This window comes from Macaca thibetana, chromosome 17 (genome assembly GCF_024542745.1).
Source record: "Macaca thibetana thibetana isolate TM-01 chromosome 17, ASM2454274v1, whole genome shotgun sequence".
NCBI lineage: Eukaryota > Metazoa > Chordata > Mammalia > Primates > Cercopithecidae > Macaca > Macaca thibetana.
The window spans coordinates 82,012,155-82,025,087 of NC_065594.1; the positions used below are offsets into that span (position 1 = coordinate 82,012,155).

The window sequence follows — 12,933 nt, forward strand, 5'->3', positions numbered from 1 at the left end:
TATGAACACAGTTTATAGTAATGTACATATTTATAATTTGTCAATGAGTGAGAGCATTATATTTTCACCAGAAATACTTCCACGTTGTTAGAGCCAAGAAGACAGATTCAGAGTATAGACGGTGATACGGCAGACAGCCAGGATCACTGATTCATTTTTAGAGCGAATTAGCTGGAGACTTATTAATGTAATTAGTTAGAGATTTATTAATGCTATTTAAACTATTAAAATAACCTAACAGTGCTTTTACACAAGTCTCCCCTAATTTTCCCTTACCTCTTGCTCATTTATGTGACTTATGTGTCTGGTTCATGTGTCTGTCCTTAGAAAGGTAGTACATATAAAATAAAATGTACATTGCTGAAAAGAATAGCGGGATTGAATATAGTTCTGTACGCCTGTGACCTATGTTGCCTATCTGCTTAATGGAGTGGAAAGCATGGTGGACTCAAAAGACGATGGAACTCAGAGGCAGAACACTTCATTGCAGCTGAGGTAGAGAAAGAAGTTCAATAACTCGCTGGTAACAAAACCGGTAAATGACATCTCCAAGATCCCAGCCCACATCTGTCAGACTCCAAAGCCCTGAAGTAGCAATTGCACTGTAGAAATGTCTATTACCCAGTTACTGTACAGATTTTTCTGTTTCATCATACTGTGGCCAAACTGGTTTTTGGGGGTTTATATCGCTTGTTTGTTTTCTGTTCAAAGAAATGTCTAGTGCACTTATCAGATGAACTAAAGATGATAGAAACTAAAAGCCAAATTATATTTGTTCTATTAGTGCTACAGAAAAGTGTCTCTCAAACATTAATATTGTAAGAAATGCAGATTCTGACTTGATACTTCTGGGTCGGGCATTCCTAGCCAGCTCCCAAGAGATGCTGAGGCTTCCGGTGTAAGGACCCCACTGAGTAGCAAGGCTTATGGAAGACTCCAACCAATTTTCTGCTTTGGGATTTGAATGAGGCTGGTAAAACTGCTAAACGGGGAATATGCATTTATAGCATTAGCTGCACGTGTGACTAACAAGTGAAAAAAATGATTATGAAATAATGCCTCTAACCAAAAGTGGTCCCTTTGATTTCTGGAGCTCTGCAAATGAATGGAGCCACTAAATGACCACGAAAACCTGGACACAGTTTTCCTGGGTTTTATGACTTACTATTTACTTTTCTTACTGCAATCCTTCTGACATTATCTTAATTATTTCCGATTCCCTCATTCACAATAGGTTACCTTCCAAAAAGAAGACCAGAAAGTCTTTTTTTAAACACAAAGTTTAAGAAAATACACCTTTAACAAATGTCACTGGAAGCAGGAAAATCATCCAAAGTATGTAATTAGGATCAAGAGATTTAGAATGTAATTTTACAAGATAAATGCAAAGGATATATTAGCATTTTGTTCTGATTGGGAAAAGGCTCTCTTTAAAAGGCACACTTATAAAATGTGTTATTTTACAATGGAAATTTTAACACAATGCTTTTACCACTTCATAGCACAGTCTATCTCAAGAATATTACCAGAAATGCTGGCTGTCTCCTTGCACCTGCATTGTTATTTTTTATCAGCATCATAGGGAGAAAATACTTCTTACAGATAACATACATAACTCTCAGCAAGATTATGAACAGGAGTTTAGAAGGTACAGATAAAATATCTCTATATATAGGGATCTTAATTCAAAACAGAATATAAAGCATATGGCCAACCAAATGCAGTCATTCTGTTATCTTTGCTACTCCCTGCTCTATAAAATAATGCTTTCCCCAGCTCACACATTATATAATAAAGACATGTCTTCACTCTGCAAAGCATGCTTTCTTTGCCTACCTCTACTGTTAACATTGCTCAACTAAAATAAATATTTCCCAGAAAATCCAAGAGCCGATATTTGCATCTTTCAAAATAATAGACCAATTTTCTGCTTCCCACCATATCTGGTTTATAGTCTCCCTCTTTCATAGAAAAATACCCTTTCTTGGAAAACACACAACTTGTAAGTCCAAATACTGCAGTGCCAGTTCTCCTCAGCTATGAACTACTCAGTAAGTATTGCTGGAAGAAACAGCTACAGGAGAGGAAAGATAAATACCTACCATTTAAAAATGACTAAAAGAGTATAACTGGAATGTTTGTAACATATAAAATCTTTTAAAACATTTTTTTAAATACCTACCACAGAATAATATGTAAATTCCTGAAGGACTGAAGATGCAAACTTTAATGGAATAAACAAAATTCAGAGAAACAATACAAGACAATAATTTTTACCCTCTTATTTAAAAAAATTATCAAAATACATAATAGGAAATGTTTAAGGTCCATAACATGAAAAGTGCTTCCTCAAATCATTAGGAGAAAAGGCAAAGGGCAAAATGTAAAAATAGGCAAGGGTTCTGAAAAGATAATTCTCGGGGTGGCAGAGGGTGGGGGGAATATGCAAATGTAAAATTAACATGAATAAAGATGTTCAGCTTTACCAGAAATCAGGAAAACACAAGTTAAAAGAATTTGAGTCTATATATCCCACCAGATTGATAATGAACAGTGGATGGTTTGATCATTATAGAGAAAGGGGCACTCATAGAGAAAGAGGCACTCTTGTAGATTCTATCTAGAAGACTCTGTCACAGTAGCAATCCAATTCCTGGTAATTTTTTTTTCCCTTTGCCTAGATAGGACAGACTACACGCATGTATGAGAAAATCTGTAACAAAAAAGGAGCATAATTTCAAGTCCCATATCCCTTTACCCTAGTAAACAAGAAATGGTAGGGGTCACTTGTTGTCTTCACTTTCCCAAGTCGTTCTGCAGTTGTACCCCATACAATCCATGTGGTCAAACACAACAGCCCTGTTCTTTCCCCACCGTAAAAAGACTCTTTAGAAGAAACAGCAATAAAGTTATAAGATGGAGATTTCTTTGTTGAATATCAGTCAAAAGAAACTAGGACAACTAACAAAGACAGCTCAGAATCCTCCTGGAGTTATGCTATAGAAAAAATATGATCTGTCCACCTGCTTTGCTAATTTGGGCTCAAGAACTTGAGCATCAAGACAGTTTATTTTTTCCATTATTAAAAAAAAATCCTTTCCAAGAGTGGCAGCCAACCTATCCTCCCATTACCTACAGAGCCATCCACTTAATGAAGAAAGAGTTTGTTTAGAGTACAATGAAGATAGACAAACCACTGGGGACAAGGTTTTGCCAATGAGAAGCCCTAAAGCTCTGATACAGCAAATAGCTCCTGCCAGGAAGTCTTATTTTTAGTTAGGAAATAATTTTCTACAAGCCACGCAAGTTCTGCTTCATTTGTATTTAACATTCAAAGAATCTTTATTCTTGGCAACCTGCAAATAACAAAAATCAACTAAATGCTCTCTTTTGACTTTAAGACCCCAAAGTGAGGGTAATGAAAGGTACAGTGGCTTTTGATTTGAGGTTAAACCCCTGTTCCTTCAAGTCATTGTCTGAATTTCAAGTATAAAGTATTGTATAATGAGCCTCATCAGAATAACCTAGTTTGGGAGGCTAAAACAAAATGAAATATAGGTAAAATATTTGTAAACTGTGTAAATAAGTTATTAGCTCAAAGAGGTCCTAAGTGGTCCTTCTCTTAACTCCCTCTTTCTTGAATATTCCTCAGGAAACACAGAAAATATTACATTTAAGTTGCACTTAAGTTGTAAATATGACAAAAAGAATCTGACAGGCAGGAAGAGCCAAGCCCTGACCATACTGTGAAGTGTCATGATGTCTTAGTCCATTTCTGTTGCTGTAACAAAATTCCTGAGATTGGGTAATTTATAACGAACAGAAATTAATTGGTTCCTGGCTCTGGAGGCTGGCAAGTCCAAGATCAGGGCCAGCATCTGGCAAAGGCTTTCTTGCGGTATCATCTTATAGCAGATAGTGGAAGGCCAAAGAGAGAGCAAGAGAGATAGAGAGAAAAGGGGCCCAAATTTATCATTTTATAAGGAATCCGTTCCATGAAAATGAGCCCACTCTCATGATAACAGCATTGATCCATTCCTGTGGCATCAGGGTCCTCATGCCCTAACCAACTCTCATTAGGCTCCACCACGTAACACAGCTGCATTGGGGATTCATTTTCCAACATATTCTTTTGGGGGGACACATTCAAACCATAGCACATGCATTATCTCCTCTGGGCATATGCACTTTACATATAGTCTTTGTCCTTTTCACAGTATTTTGCTTGGAAATCCGTTTGTTTAACCAATTCTGTCTTTTTAGAATACTACTCCTTCCAATGTGTGACAGACAAGCTTTCCCTCAAAATCAGTTCTCTACTCTTGCCCTAGGCATCGGGCTGCACAGCTAGAGACTACATTTCCCAACCTCCTTTGCTTTTAGGGTTAGTCATGTGACTAGGTTCTTATCAATGGAAGTGAGTAAAAATATTGTGTTCTACTTCCAAAGCTTGGCCATAAAACCTCAGTTACGAACTCCACTATTCCTTTTTTCTTATTTCCTCATAAGCCAAAACAGGAACATAATGGTGGTCAGCTATAACAAAGCCCTGAAGGATAGTAGAGCAACAACATGGAAATATGCTGGGTCTCTTAAAAACATAACAAAGCCAAGCTACTGTGTCAGACTAAATTGGTTGAACTATAATAAGAGAAAAATAACTTTCTATCTTCTTTAAGTGACTGTCTCTTTGTCATAGCAGCTTAGCTTTTACCATCACAAATACAGAAGAAATCGACTTGTTCAACCAAATTCTGCCTTTTAATGCCACCTTTCTCAGCAGGAACCCCATTTGAATATGGAATCCTGATAATTCAAAAATATTTTAAAGTCCAAAATAGATTACATAATTGTATAAACCCAAGTCATTGGTGATAAATATCTAAGCCCGACATTTGTTTATAACAACACATAATTGAATTGTTCAGTTGAAATAATTAACAACAAAAAAACTAATTTTCAAGTACTGATATAAAATAAGTTGGGGTATCAGTGTGATAAAAAGTATGGTAAAATGGAAAGCAGGCAGGAAGACCAAGGTCTCATAATTAAGAGCTGTGTGACTTTGATAATTTTTTTTTTTTACATTTCTCTGGCCCTTGATGAAATGTATGCAATAAGAGAGTATGACAATCCACCACATGATGTTAAAATAAGTGTTTAGCCTGGTAACTGGCAAATAGATGGTAAGCAAGAGTGAAGCTACTAGCAGTAGTGCTGTAATTAATGAGCATAAATACAGAAAACAGCTGCAAAGAACAGTTCCTCTCACTGAAACACTATTAAAAATCTTTTGGCAACTATGTTGATAAGAACTCTTTCATTTCAAGTCCTGCTCAGGTTTCTCTTCTTGTGTTGTCTCGACTAAGCAGATGCTCTCAAGCATCTCTTACTATTCTCATCCCATCCTGTTCTGCACTGGGATGCTTTTCCCAGTGTACAAGCCCCTCATCATTATATTTAGTAAGTGCTAATTCCTTATCTGTGTGATTCCTTCAAAGTTTTCCCTAAATTCTAAGTTTTCAATGAGAATACTACAAAGGCAGTCTGTATTCTTCGTGTGTCCCATAAAATTGAAACTGGTACTTATTACTCTGAGACTGAATCTTCTTGGAATTTGTGGAGCACTATAGATCTGTGCTGGGTCTGAATTCTGCATTTTTGAGTTCTGTATTTGTCCTGAGTTCTTTTGTTGAGAAGTGTAACTTGCAAGTTGGTTGTGGAGTAAAAATCTCATCCCTGATACATAAAAATAGGGATGCCATGGTTTCTGTGCAGCTCTCACAACCTCTCTGGTTTCCTAGGGTTCTACTTTTTGACCAATTCACACACACACAACTGCACGAGCTAATAAATAAATAAATAAGCACAGCACTTAAAATGAAAAAAAAAAACTTCCTTAAAATTATATTATCATCAAATTAAAGAAGTTTGAAGGCTTTTGAGGAAGCAATGGATGAGAGCCAAGTGTACAACTGTCACGTGAATCTATATGAATTATCTCAAGTCCTTTAGGTTTTTCATGCCACTGCATACAACGAGCTGAATATTTTATTCAGGTAAAAATCATGGTGCCATTTTATCACACAACTGGTTTTGTGAGGCAAATATATCTTCTTCTCAAGTAAAAACTATTGAAAATGCCAATGAAATGTGCCCGACCCAGTACAGAGAAAGCAGCTGTGCTCCCTCCCAGCAGAGGCCATGTGGACGTCCTCTTATATCCTAGGATACCTTTCCAGGGAAGAACCACTTATGTTTCCGTTAACACACACAAATACACAGAGGAAAACAGATTTAATGTGTTTAAACCCAGAAATGATATAATTTCACAATAATAGTCTTTCAATAAGGTAGTAGAAAAAACACCAATTTATTCTTATAACATAAAATGTGGAAACTACCAACTACCTCTAATCAACATCAAAAGATAAGAAAAGCAGTTGCTCTCAATTTAGGGAATGCCTGCAGAGATATTTATCACATCTTCTTTTCAGAAATCCCAACCAGTGGACAAATCGGCTCTGTATGTGTGCTCCTTCTTTAAATGATCCCAAATGCCATCTATGGCCTACCTGAACTTGAGTGAGTCATGCAATCATATCTATAAAAAGACAAGGTACACAGACAGCCTCTCCTAAGAGTTACTTGTAACAATTCAGATCCAAAAGAATAATGCAGGTGTGTCTCCCTATGCTTATAGCAGTTTGTAAATATAAACACTTCTATTAGAAGCTGGTAGTTAGAAAACATTAGAGAACAATTACTGAAATGTCTTTAAAGTATTTATGATGAGTCTTTTTAAAATGTAGACTAAGTTTCACCAAGAAAGGATCATGTTGGCCTTATTTTTATTTTCATGACTGGGGCTCATCAAAGTGCCTAGCATATAGGAGGGATTCAATTGAAAGGTTTCTAAATGAAGGAGTAAATTTATTAAATAAATAATAGCAACTTAGAAGTAGAAAAAAATTATCCATAAACTCAAATTCTGCTACCATTAATATTTCTATATAATTTCCTTTAGATTGTTAATTTTATAAGGACTTCATGAAAAATAATTGTAATAGGATGATAGCATTTCCTGAACACACACTATCCTCTGGACTAAATAAACACCTCTCAGCACTACCTCATTTAATAAGCACACTGCATGTGTTGAGGGCTTCTATTACCCTCAAAAAACAAATATGAGAATTGAGATATGTTTTTAAAGTGTCATTTGATATTTAAAATTTAAATTTTTGCTCAATATTCAGGAACAAATCTGTGTGCAAGATAGATCAAGTGCATACAATTTTAAAGTATAGTAAGAAAAACATAAACTTAGCAGCTTACAATCTGGTAAAAACCGGATGTCTTCATTTTTCCTACTTACCACTTGAAAAACTTTACTTGCAGTTGATCATGGTACATAAAACATCACCAATGTTTTGTTTCATTCCTTTCTTTCTAAAACAGATTATGTGATAGGTGGACATTATCATTTTCTCTTGTCTTCGAAAAGAAGTGAAGCACAGAAAGTTCAAGTAATTTAGCCAAGATATCAGATAGGCCACTGGGAGATATATTCACAGAATTCATCTCTCCTTTATGTCAAGACTACTGCTTTTGCTATATGTATTGTCAAAAAATTTAAGAATGATCATACTCAATATGAGAATTGATAAAGCAAATGACCAAGAATATCAAAGTTGTTACACCCCTTGGCAGTCATTATAATGTTGTTAAGATTTTCAAATTGCCAATCAGCGTTCAAATGTTGAATTAACAAAGAAAGCAAGCAATGCTACACAGATGTAACTGTCTAGGCTACCTTTTGAAAATCAATGTGAGTTGGTTTGAAAGTGTAATGGCAAATCCTCAACTTTTATCCCCACGCCATGCAAAAGCACTTAAAACAGATGGAGTTGGCACTGACAGAGAAGGCAAAGCAAATTTCAACACAGAGAAACACAAATCCTTGTTATTCATTGGGGAAAATGAGGAAATTTTATATCCAGGTTTGTTAGGCAGTTAATGATGGACTGTTAGGCAGTTAATGATTGACTCTATTATGTTTCAATCAATCAACATCAAATTAGCTTAAAATGGCCATATTCCACAAAGCAATGTATAGATTTAATGCTATTCCTATCAAACTACCAATGACATTGTTTACAGAACTAAACAAAACTACTTTAAATTTTATATGGAACCATATATATACACACACATACACGTATACATATATGTGTATATACGTATATGTATATATGTATATGTATACATAGTATATAGTATACATAGTATATAGTATATGTGTATATAGTATATATACATATATGTATATACGTATATGTATACGTGTGCGTGTATATATATACACGTATATATGTGTCTGGGTAAAGAAAACATGGTACATATATCCTATGGGATACTACACAGCCATAAAATAAAAGATCGTGTCCTTTGCAGGAATGTGGATGGAGCTGGAGGCCCTTATCCGTAGCAAACTAACATAGGAATGGAAAGCCAAATATTGCATGTTCTCACTTATAAGTGGGAACTAAATGACAAGAACATATGAACACAAAGAGAGAAACAACAGACACTGGGACCTATTTGAGGGTGGTGTGCGAGAGGAGGGAGAGGAACAGAAAAAAAGCAACTATTAGGTACTAGGCTTAGTACCTGGTGTGACAAAATAATCTGTACAACAAACCCCCATGACACGAGTTTATCTATATAACAAACCTGCACATGTACCCTTGAACCTAAAATAAAAGTTTTTTTGAAGTATATACTTTGCTTTGCTTGTAACGCATAGCTTTCAGCATTTTGGAATACATAAAGAAGTAGAAAATATTGTCCCTTTCTTTTTGACTCTTATTAATGTATATTTCTTTACCAACTAAAATAAAATGAGGAAACAGATAAAATGAGACAGAGCTATAGACATGCATTTTACAGAGGTTTAGAGTACATATATCTTATTTGAGATAGTCAAGATTCCAGTAAAAGTAGAGGGGTGGAAAGTAGACTTGATGTGTTCAGTATAAAAATGTGGAGAACAGTCTGACTCAAGCATAGTGTTTGTATAAAGGGAAAAGTGGAGTACAGAGTGGGAGAGGGAGATGGGGGCCAGATTACCAAGAGGTTCGGGTTCTGGGCTAAGTTTGGATTAAATTCGCCAGGAAATTGTGAGCCATGTATTTTGCACCAGGAATTAACAGAATGAAAGCCATGTTTTAGGATGACTTCAGGTGAAATACACAAAACATATTACATGCAGAAAGAAAAAGTGAAGGGAGAAAAAACATGCACACCATCTTTCATGATGTGAAAAATAACTGAACAAGACAGGCAGTAGAACGAAAGGTGAAAGAAGCATTAAAAGAAAAGAGTGATTGAGATTTGATGACTGATTACATATAAAGCAAGGGAGCAGTAGGAGTCCAAACCCCAAACTTTCAAGTCTAGATGATCAGGAGAATAACAGTGCCATTGATAGACTAAGGAAGTGCAGGAAGTAATGTCCTGGGAAAGAAAGGATTGAGTTTAAGATACATGGGTTCTAGGTACGATGGGGCATCTATGTAGAGCCACGGAATGCTCAGTGCAGACATATATCTGGAAACATGTGAATGGAGGCTAAAGGGAAGTCATGGCCTGAAGATGACAATTTAAGAGCATTTACCACAATGGATGAGATTTCCAAAAATGATGGATTTACCAAGGAGTGGGAGTTTATCCCTGTTACTCCCTTACTTGAGAACAAGGAAAAGGAGATACAGTGAGCAAGAACTGGTTAAAAAAGTAGACAGAACTTGGATACCAAAATGATGTTCAAATCAGAAGGGAAATTCCTAAAATGGTCAGAGAGCATAAGTGCTAAAAAAAAAAAAAAAAAAAAAAAAAAAAAAAAAAAAAAAAGGAAATTGACCACAATCAGAAAGAAAACGTTGGCCTTGAAGACAGTAGTTCTGCAGAATGATGGTAGCTGTTGTTGAGGGTCATGGACAGAGCAGACAGTGTGGAATGCAGACTGTGTGTGAGAGTGACCAACAGCTCAGAGAATTATGGTATGGTACTGAGAGGGGTGTGTGTGTGTGTGTACGTGCGCACATGGGTGCATTCACGTTCGAGGGTATCTTCTGTTATCTTCTGTGTTGAAATATGTAACACTGAAAGTTGACATAGGACTTCACCTGTGTCTATTTCAACTGAGTTACCAATCTGGTGGTCCTCAGATATCCTAGTGAAAGAGAGCACTTCCTTCCTGTTCCCCAATTCCTAATCAACAGTCTTGGAATACTCTTTCACATCTCTTGAATTCTTTGGTGCAATTCAAAGATACATAAAGGATTTCTTCAGAGTTAGAGTGCAGAGCATTTTCTTCTGCCTCCTCATGAGAAATCTCTCATGGACTCTAGAACCAATTACCATAGGCTGGGAGGACTGGCTATCCTCTCTGAGAGTAGTCTAAGTGGGAGGCATGAGTACTCCTCCCCGGACCAGGCCCGCCATAAAAGAAAGGGAGATGGTCTTGATCCCGCTTATGTAAGAAGACCACCCCCAGGGTATAAAGACACATGGGTTCCCTATCAATGGAACTGTTGGAGAGGACGCCCCTTAAAGCACCATCTTGGAAGGAGTAAGCTTTAACATCAGCCAAGTTGACAGAAAGCAACAGAGCTAGGTCACAACTGTCTTTCTGCTTAGCCTCTTACCTACACTGCGCCCTATCGGGGAGCTAAATGCAGTTGCCAAAGGGAGGAAGTGCGCAAGGAGAGGACAGCCACAATTTCTCTGGGACACAGGCTTCCAATGTGAACCTCCTCTGACCTGGGAGAAGTCCAAAGTTAATGCACTTCTTTGGAATCTTAATTTTTGCACAGTATTTGTGCATTTACTTTTGGAATTAAGTCTGTTTTTATATCAAGAGGAATTTCATTATCTGAAAGTGATCAAATATCACAGCCTCATCCAAGCCTCCTCCAAAGGAAAAGCAGACCACCCCCACCAATGTGTAAAGGAACAGGGTGGGCAAAGTGGAGTTGATTTTTAATGAGTTCAGACATAAGTGTGACTGGAATTGAATATTATGTTCCCCTTCTGGGTAATCACAGTGCATTGTGATATATTAAAAGCCCTGAGAAATCCTGCAATAAGGAAGTCTGTTCACTTTGTTAACCCTGATATTTCCCAAATCTATTTAAAGAGAAATATTTGTTTCAAAGAATGCTGATTAATATGTTGATAAACTAAGATTAATATTTCATTAAACAGAGTTTGAAAAGCATTGGTCTATACATTTGGCATATTACTAAATCTCTATCCCATAAAACATATTTAGGAATGCCTACATACATAATGACTTATTCCAAAGAAGGACCTATTTAATGTTATTCCTTTATTTATAAATGTTATAATAAAATATCTTTAGAGTACTTTTTCTGCAAATCTTTGCTTAGCTAACCTCATTGAGAAATTAAGAATCTTACATACATGAATTTTCTGGATAACCAGAACTTTCTCCTAGAAACTTTAACACTTGAAAATATCAACCATTGAAAATAAAACCCCTGAACATCATTCAGATTTTTATTACACAAAGTTTTCATTATAAACATAAATGCTACATCGAATCACTACTCACTGGTATGGTATCTTTGTCTCTGGGAACTATGGAGATAGAGGTACAAGGTTCCCTCCGGGCTGCTGGCTTCTTAAGGCCTGGATGTCTGTTTGAAAATTCCTTTTATTTCCTGTCTTGCAATCCACCTGTCTGCTGCTGCACCCAGTCAGAAGGCTCTGAGTGAAGGCTTGAGCTTTTATGGCACTCCAAGCCTCTGGACTTTGTAAAAACTGTTGGTTCCCCAAGAACCTTTTCTGTTGGCTTGTTGGATTTTGTTTTACTCACTTGCAAATTAAATCTTTTAAAACACCAAGAAACAGGAACTCATGATGAAACAGCGTTTCTTTCATCCTGAGGACTGCTGTAGACAGTAAAGTTTGTACACTACATAAAGGACAAAAACCAGGGGTGAGGAGGGCTAAAGTCCAGTGGAGATGCCAGCCATCCAGTTCTGAGCCTGTAGGATTTGGGTTTTCTCTACTAGCTATGCTCTGCACAACCAGAGGAGGCACATCTTCCAAATTCACGTCAGGGCAATTGGAACCCAGCCTCCCTGGTGCTTCAGTGGAAATCAGATGCCACACCCTTTACATGACTCTTTTTAGACTTCTCTTCCTGCATCCTCCAAGTATTGTTACCAAATCTCTCCTTCTACCAAGCCTCATCCAATCCCCAAACAATGTTCCCTTTATTGCCAAAAGCACACCCTTATCTAAATATCACTGATAAATTTGAAATGAAATTTATGAATCCATAAAACTCATTTTTTTTTGTTCCTCTGCATCTCAGCCTACAGAGGCTATGACCCACAAATGGATAAAATTAATTATCACCATAATGCTGTACCAGTCCAGTCACAATGTTTTATTGACCCCAGACACCTGTATATTGATGTGGCTAATCTGATCTGTCTGGACCATGTTAGGAAAGAAGATAGCTGGGAAAGGCTTTATGCACCTTTTGCAACCAAATAGAAAAAAAAAAAAAAAGAGCCACTTGCCAAATGTAGGTAGCATGGGAAGAACTGGAGCAGGACACATCCTAAGGGTTGACATGTACTTTTTTACATGGCTGAGGCCACTGAGGCAAGGCCTAGCCCTGCTAGAGTGGGAAACTCACTGGTTTTATGGGGCAAAACCAGGTTTTGATTCTCCCACTTAACTGCTGTACAACTTTGCTGAGCTTCGATTCCCTCATCAATAAAATGGAATCAGTAATAATAACTTGCTTCACAAGGCGAGGATTTCATGAAATATAGCCGTACCTTGGTATCTGAGGGGACTGGTTCCAGGACCTCCCACACATGCCCAAAT

The 12,933-nt window shown here is 36.9% G+C and overlaps 1 protein-coding gene across 2 annotated transcripts in view; it reads right to left on the reverse strand.

The window, feature by feature from the left end:
- FGF14 (fibroblast growth factor 14) overlaps positions 1 to 12,933 on the reverse strand; it is a 678,189-nt gene that overhangs the window by 515,890 nt on the left and 149,366 nt on the right. The gene's annotated exons all lie outside the window — the stretch shown is intronic.